Source organism: Leopardus geoffroyi, chromosome E2 (assembly GCF_018350155.1).
Source record: "Leopardus geoffroyi isolate Oge1 chromosome E2, O.geoffroyi_Oge1_pat1.0, whole genome shotgun sequence".
Lineage (NCBI taxonomy): Eukaryota > Metazoa > Chordata > Mammalia > Carnivora > Felidae > Leopardus > Leopardus geoffroyi.
The window spans coordinates 10,893,869-10,902,478 of NC_059335.1; positions in this window are offsets into that span (position 1 = coordinate 10,893,869).

An 8,610-nucleotide genomic window follows, 5' to 3' on the forward strand; every position below is an offset into this window, starting at 1 on the left:
AAAATAAATGTAATCATAGCACACTATAAGGCTCAGCTGGGGACAGGATTTTACTTAGTCATAATAATACAGACATGAATATTGATCTAATAATAAATTGCAAAGCGATTCTACAGTGAGGAAGGAGAGGGGACGTGAAGTCAATAGATAATGTGAAATAGAAACATAAGAAGTAGAGATTTAAACATGTTATCCAGAATCCTGGAAGTAAAATACCAAAAGAAACAGTTACAAGATTTCAAAGTGGTGGGGCGCCTGGGTGGCTCAGTCAGTTAAGCTTCTGACTTAGGCTTGGGTCTTGATCTCTCGGTTTGTGACTTCGAGCCCTGCCTGGGGCTCTGTGCTGACCGCTCAGAGCCTGGAGCCTGCTTCGGATTCTGTGTCTCCCTCTCTCTCGGCCCCTCCCTTGCTCACACTCTGTCTCTCTCTCTCAAAAAAAAAAAAAAAAAAAGTTTCAAAGTGGTTTGATAAGAATAAAAATTAAATAAATTAAAAAAAAAAGAATTGACATTAAATGCACTAGGGGTCCTTATCATGGAGTGTCCATAGTCTCAGAAGGGTGGTGGTCCTTGGGCCATAGGGTTTTGTGTTTGTGTGTGTTTTGTTCAAAGAAGTGGGGTGCTGGGGTGGTACCTGGGTGGCTCAGTCAGTTAAACAACAGACTCTTGGTTTCCGCTCAGATCATGATCTCATGGTAGTGAGATCAAGCCCTGAGTCAGGCTCCACACTCAGCCTGGGTCTGGAATCTGCTTGGGATTCTCTCTCTCCCTGTCTCTCTGTCCCTTCCCCCACCCCATGCACACACGCACGCACTCCCTCTCTCTCTCTGTCTCTCTCAAAGATAAATAAACTTAAAGAAAAAGAAGCGGGTGCTGGACTCTGGAGGTTCTCTGAGATGAGGCAGTGGGGGGAAGGTGGAGGCAGGGCCACTAGGATTTATAAAAAGCCTAGCACAAGTTCAGGGAGCTCTCATCACCCCCCCACCCCCCCAACCCCCGCTGCCAAAGGAAACTCAGGATCCCCCAGGGAAAGCCAGACTATTGTCCCCAAAGGAAACAGAGGGCACGTTCCATTGGAGTTGTTTCAGCAGCTGAATGAGGAGGCTATTTACAAAGGTATAGCCAACCCCCAAGAGGACGGTGCAATATCCTGGGTCAGGTAACCTTGGGGAGCCCTGACCACCCCAGGCTGGGAGCTGTGAGGAGGGGGAATGCGACCGGGACCCAGAGATAGGGAAGGGTCTTCGAGGGGCTCGGGCAAGAGCTGATGACTTGACCTGTCTCTCCCTTCAATTCCTCCCTTGTCTTGGAGGGAGAGGGGAGGCAGGCATTGGCCGAACCCGACGGGAAGGGGAAGCGGGATCCCATTGATGCACCCCGATCAGAGGTGGGAGAAGAAGGGCAGAAGTGTATCTGACAGGGGCAAATGGAAATTGACCACAGCAGGGGAGCTGAGGGACAGACCAGTGAGTCAGATTCTGCGCGCAACTGAAAGGGAGGATGGTGATAGCCAGGCCCTTGGCTACGGGGAACCTCCCCCCTGCCTCCCCTTACAGACGCCCGGATCTCTTCCCTGGTCCTCTCCAAGTGTTTCTCCTCACCACCCGCGTTCCTCCTCCTTCTGAAATGCTTCCCTGGTGAGGAAGGTGGTTCCTGGAAATAGCGAAGGAGCCACACTGGACCAGAGAATACAAATGAGTCATCAGCATGAGAAAAGATGCTCACCTTAGGGACCTTGGACGAGGGAATGAAACCAGTAACGATCTTTAGAAAAGATTGTAACCTGGAGAAGTCGTGGTCTGGCCATCGTCTGAAAGCCAATATGTTGGAAAGTTTAGTTTTTTCCTGCTTCCGGTAATGGCAGGTTGAGTTATTTGCCTCAAGGGAAACGCTGGCATGTATAATGTTTAATCTCAGAAGCCCCGAGGAGAAAACAGTTTAACACTTTGTTACAACACCAATCAGGCAATTACCACATGACCCAGCAAGTTATGTTTTGGGCAGCTTCCCGGAGAAATGAAAATATGCGTTCGTACGGGCAACTGGTACATGAATGGTCATGCATGGCAGCTTTGTACAGATAGTCAAAAATCAAAACCGATTCAGATGCCTTTCAGTAGGTGAACGGTTTTGAAGGCACCGGGGTTCGCCCATGCCCCGGACCACAACTCAGCAACAAGACGGAACGAACCATTGGCACATTCAACAACGTGGATGAGTGGGGCGCCTGGGTGGCGCAGTCGGTTAAGCGTCCGACTTCAGCCAGGTCACGATCTCGCGGTCCGTGAGTTTGAGCCCCGCATCGGGCTCTGGGCTGATGGCTCAGAGCCTGGAGCCTGTTTCCGATTCTGTGTCTCCCTCTCTCTCTGCCCCTCCCCCGTTCATGCTCTGTCTCTCTCTGTCCCAAAAATAAATAAACGTTCAAAAAAATTAAAAAAAAAAAAACGTGGATGAGTTTCCAGAGAATTACACTGTGTGAAAAAAGCCAATCTCTTGGGGCACCTGGGTGGCTCAGTCGGTTAAGCGTCCGACTTCGGCTCAGGTCATGATCTCACGGTTCGTGGGTTCGAGCCCCGTGTCGGGCTCTGTGCTGACAGCTCAGAGCCTGGAGCCTGCTTCCGATCCTGTGTCTCTCTGCCCCTCCCCTGCTCGTGCTCTGTCTCTTTCTCTCTCAAAAATAAATAAAAACATTTTAAAAAGCTACATAGAACTAAACGCTCACACACACGCACAGATGAATTCAACTAAATGCAAACTCCAGATAAGATCAGCAGATTGTATCAACATCTACATCGCAGTTGTGGTATTATATTATGGCTTTGTAAAATATTATTAATCAGGCAAACTGAGTTAACAGCATGCAGGATTTCTATTACTTCTTACGACTGAAGGTGACCCCACGGTTTATCTCAAAATAGAAAGTTTTATTAACAGCATTCACGAGATGAAAACACAGACAGGATATAAACCTACTAGAGTTTGCAGTAGAAACAGAGATGCGGGAAGAATTTACAGAAGGTGTTGTAACCTGAGGGTGTTTTCCTGGAGGACACAGTTGGGTTTCATATCGTGGCCCCCCAGGGTCAAAGGCCCATTGCCTGGCCAAGACAGGAAGTAGACTGGAAGGCACCCCCACATTAACCTGAGACCCCAAAGTGCTTTTCCGAGTTAGGGCAAAAGCCAGATCTAAACCTGTCCCTGCCCGACTCCAGGAGCAACCGCCTTGACACAGCAGAAGAGGAGAATGACATTTTCAAAAGTCCTTTACAGAGGTGCCTGGGTGGCTCCGTCAGCTAAGTGTCCAGCTTGATCTCAGCTCAGGTCCTGATCTCAGGGTTCCTGGGATCAAGCCCCACATCGGGTGCTGGGCTGACAGCCAGAACCTACTTGGGGTTCTCTGTCTCCCTCTCTCCCTGCCCCTCCACCCCCCTCAAAATCAATAAATATTTTAAAAACCTTCTAAGTTTATTTATTTATTTTGAGAGAGAGAGAGGGAGAAAGCACGAGCAGGGGAGGACCAGAGAGAGAAAGAGAGAATTCCAAGCAGTCTCCGTACTGCTCAGAGGCCGATACAGGGGCTCGAACCCACGAACGGAGAGATCGTGACCCGAGCTGAAGTCAGACGCTCAACGGACTGAGCCACCCAGGCGCCCCTCAAAATAAATAAGCAGTTTTTTAAAAATCCCTTAGAAGTTGTGACCTCAGAATGACTCAGGGACAGGGATGCCTGGCTGGCTCAGTTGGAAAAGCACGCGACTCTTGGTCTCAGGGTCATGAGTTTGAATCCCATGTGAGATAGAGAGACTAAATAAATAAACCTTAAAAAAAAAAAAAAAAAAAGAATGACTCGGGAACAGATTGACACCCCTGGGACAGAGATCTGGGTGAGCCAAGGAACATCAAGGCAGAACTGGGTCTAAGGTGGCTCTGATTGGAAGTGTTGCCCCAGAGCCCGGCCAAAGCAAACACAGCCTCTGGTGGTGGCACATCCGTGTTGGGACTAGGGGAAATCCCACAAATCAGTAATCATCAGTCAGAAATAATCAGGTCACAAGGAAATACTACAACATCAAGAGCCAAGAGAACAGAACAGGTGAACTCAGGCTACAGGTTCTAGAATGATTAGACACTGATTTTAAAAGTTATGCTTACCATGTTGGAATAAGGGCACGCACGCTTGAGAATATCTGCCGATAATTAGGAAACGATCGAAAGTGACACTGTTTTCTGAAAGAGAACCAAAAAACCAGAAATGAAAAAGATGAGCCATGAAATTTAAAAGCCAACAGGTGTGGGGCGCCTGGGTGGTTCAGTTGGTTGAGCATCTGACTTCAGCTCAGGTCATGATCACCTGGTTCTTGAGTGCCAGCCCCGTGTGGGGCTCTGTGCTGACAGCTCAGAGCCCGGAGCCTGTTTCAGATTCTGTGTCTCCCTCTCTCTCTGCCCCTCCCCTCCCCCTCCAAAATAAACATTAAAAAAAATTTTTTTAAATAAAATTAAATAAATAAAAATCAACAGCAGGATGGGTAGAGCACAAGAGAAAGCAAACGAAATTATCCAAGACATAGCACCAAGAGAGGGAAAAACAGAAAACACAGAGAGAGAGGTTGATAGATAATACAGGGAAAAGGTCGAACACGCACACTTACTTCCAATCCTAGAAGGAGAGAAGAGGGAGGATAGGGCGGAAGTAGTTATCTGTAGAATAGTTGAAAATTGTCCAGAACTGATCAAAGACATCAGATCACAACTTGAAGAAGCCAGCGAATCCAAAACAAGACAAACACGAATACACACGTTGAAATCTCAGAGTAAAAAGTTAAAAGCTTCCGGGTCAGGGGCGTGGGGGGAGGGGCAGGCGGGGGGGGGGGGGGGGGGGCGGGGGGGTCGTAGATTACTTTCAGCAGAAGGCTGTTAAACTAGACGTGACTCCTGGACAGCACCAGCGGAAGTCACCAGAACGTGACATGAAATCTCCAATGTGATAAAAGGCTATAACTTCAAATGTAAAATTTCACAACCTGCACAAGTAACTCCTAAAGGCTTAACATTTTAAATTTTGCACCCGTAAAAGGCACTCCTGGTTTGCGGGCGCCTGGCTGGGTCAGTCAGAAGGGCACGCGACTCTTGATCTTGGGGTGGTGAGTTCAAGGTGAGCCCTGTGTTGGGTATCGCGACTATTTAAATTAATAAATAAAAACTTGAAAAAAAGAGGGTAGGTTTTACTAGTTTTGTCGGGCCATCATGACAAAATACTACTGACTGAGAGACTTAACAGAAACTTATTTTGGAGGCCACAAGCCCAAGATTACAGTTCCACAGAATCGGAAGCAGGCTCCAGGCTCCGAGCCGTCAGCACAGAGCCCGACGCGGGGCTCGAACTCACGGACCGGGAGATCATGGCCTGAGCCGAAGTTGGACGCTCAACCGACTGAGCCACCCAGGCGCCCCTCTTGTGTCTCTTTCTATGTCCTCATCTCTTCTTCTTCTAGGACATCAGTCATATTGGGTTAAGGCCCATCCTAGCAACCTGATTTTCACTGGATCACCTCTTTAAAGGCCCTATCTCCGGATACACTCACGTTCTGAAGTCACATAGTGAGAGTCAGACTCCGCGTCAGTCACATAGTGAGAGTCAGGGCTTCAATATATGCATTTCGAGGGAACACAAATCCGTCCATAGCCTAGGTAACCTAAAAAAGATTTTCAGACTACAAAATGGGTTCATGAGAGATGAGAGATGAGAGAGATGGGAGAGTTCATCACCACCAGACCATCATTAGGGAAAATTATGACAGATATACTTTGGGCAGAATGCAACATCATCCCAGAGAGAAGGTCTGAGAATGTAAAAAAAAATTAAAAAATAAAAAAAAAAAATAGTAATGTTGGGGTGCCTACTGGCTCAGTAAGTGGAGCATGATCTTGGGGTTGTGCGTTTGAGCCCCATATTGGGTGGGGAGATTACTTAAAAACAGAATCTTAACTAAAATAAAAATAGACAATAGCAATTCATATACTGGGAACAAATGAAGGGAAGGTAAAGTGTTTTCAGGTCCGTGTACTATCCAGAAGCGGACGAAAGCGTAAATAGTGATTTCAGTATGTTAACTACGCATTTGTAATTTCCGGGATGCCCAGTGAAGGAACAGAAACGGGGCACCTGCGTGGCTCAGTTGCCTTCTGCTCAGAACCCCACCCTCCCACTCTCCCTCTCAATCCACCCAAACCATGATGTCCCTTGAATACCTCTGTCATGCCCTGACCTCAGGGCCTTTGCACCGGCTGCTCCCTCTGAGACATTCTTCCCCCACGTATCTCTAAGACTCCCTCTCTCACCCCCTTTAAGTCTCTTCTCTAATGTTACCTCCTCCAAAAGATCTTCCCTGGCCGTTCTCTACCTGTATCCCACACCTTTTATTTTTTTCTCTATAGCACATAGCCTTACCCAATACACTATCTATCATCTGTCTATCTTATTTGTTTGTTACCTGTAGAAAATTCCAGCTCCATGAAGGCAGGGGATTTCTGGATATTTTGCTCATCGCTGTATCTTTAGCAACTAGAACTGCGCCAGACACACATCAAGTAATCAGTAAATGTTTGTTGAATGAATGAGTAAATATTCTCCCCATCTCTCTGGGCCCCCACTGTCTTCATGCCTCAGCATAGCACTCCTCAGTAAATCTTTAGTGAGAGAGATTAAGCATAATGGCCAAAGGTCACTATGTACCTGTGCTAATGACTTTACCTTGCGTTCTCAGCTGTCATCCTCAAAAACAGCCCCAGGCGCCCCTGGGTGGCTCAGTCCATTAAGTAATCCACAAGCAAGCGATTTGGGTTCAGGTCATGATCTCAAGGTTCGTGAGTTCGAGCCCCCACGTCAGGCTCTGTGCTGACAGTTCAGAGCCTAGAGCCTGCTTTGGATTCTGTGTCTCCCTCGCTCCCTGCCTCTTCATCACTCGTGCTCTCTCTCTCAAATGCAAATAAACATTAAAAATGTAAAAAAAAAAAAAAAAAACACCCAGTCCCATAGTAGGGGGTCTGCAATGGTCTCCCTTTTTGTTAAACAGGGGAGACAGAAGTCCAGAGAGGTGACATGACTCCCTCAAAAGCACACAGCTGTGAGTGGCAATGCCCAGATTTTACCCAGGCATCCTGGCTGCAGTGACCACACTCCCAATCACCAGGCGACATCACGTATTTTTCTTTTATACGTATATAAAAAAAAATTTTTTTAGCATTTATTTATTTTTGAGAGACAGAGAGACAAAGCATGAGCAGGGGAAGAGCAGAGAAAAAGGAAGACGAGAAAGAGGGAGACAGAGAATCCAAAGCAGGCTCCAGGCTCGGAACTGTCAGCACAGAGCCCAACGCGGGGCTCAAACTCAGAACCGCGAGATCATGACCTGAGCCGAAGTCGGACGCTTAACTGACTGAGCCACGCAGGCATCCCCGTAGCATATTGTTCTTATTTTCTGTCTCCTGTCTCCATCTTTCTCTCCAAGAGTCTCTCTTTAACTTTCCTTGTCTTGTTCTCTGCACAAGTACACCCCTCGGGTCCCTCTGGGAATCCCTGCTGCCTCTCTCTGTGTGTCTCCCCCACTTTCTCGGGGTCCCCCTCCTCCTGACCCACGCGTGCCCCGCCCCGTCCTTCTCTGAACTTCCCAGGAGCTGTTTTCCCACCAGGCACCAGGTTGAGGGGGAAACTCACGAGTAAACAGGGCAGCCTTGGAGTCTGGTCCACTGGGAGTGGTGTGGCCATGGTGGGAGTGGAGGCTGGGATCGAGTAAACACCATGGCTGATGAATTTCTCATCAGTATCATCTCTGACTTTCCCTTCATACACAGCTCTGACCACTCCATGGAAGAAGGCTTGTCTGAAGAGGGATGTCCTTCAGTTACTGATCCAGTAAATCACCACTGGGAGGGGGGGCAGGGTAGCCATGTGCTAATAACAGTGTCCTAGAAAAAACGACCCTGGGGGCGGGGCGGGGCGGGAGGGGGGAATAATAAGGTAAAAAAAAAAAAAAAAAAAGACTCGCAAACAAGGGAATCTGAGAGTCTCCAAATGGTAGGTGCGATTATTAAGGGGAGTTCATGGAACCTCCAAACCCCCACTTCTCCATAGTCAACCTCACACATGCTGCGGATGCCATGGTTGCCGGGACTGGCACCGTGTCCCTACGTCTCCGTCCTGCAACACACAGGGACTCCTATACCTGCTGGAGCGAAAGCTCCCAGCTGTGACTTTGTGCAAAGCACTTAGCGCAGAGACCCCCACACTCGTCCTGGTCCCTCCCTCCAGGAGCCTTGTTCTTCCACATGGCAGATTCTGGTCTCTTCCGCCTCAAGAGGGTCCATCGATGGCCGGCAGGTCTCTTGTGTTCTCCCTGTGAAAATCTATGTGGCTCAGCTACCCCCAACCTTCCCAGTTTTTCACTGCAGAATGCAGAATGTCCCTCCACCCGGGAAGTCCCTTTCTGCTCCTCTCCTAACCACTTTTGCAGACTTTCAGGGGAGTGGGTGGATGTCCTGAGTTCAGCTCCAGCCCCCATCCCATACTATCTATATAACCTTGGACAAGCCCCTCGGCCCCTCTGAGCCTCCC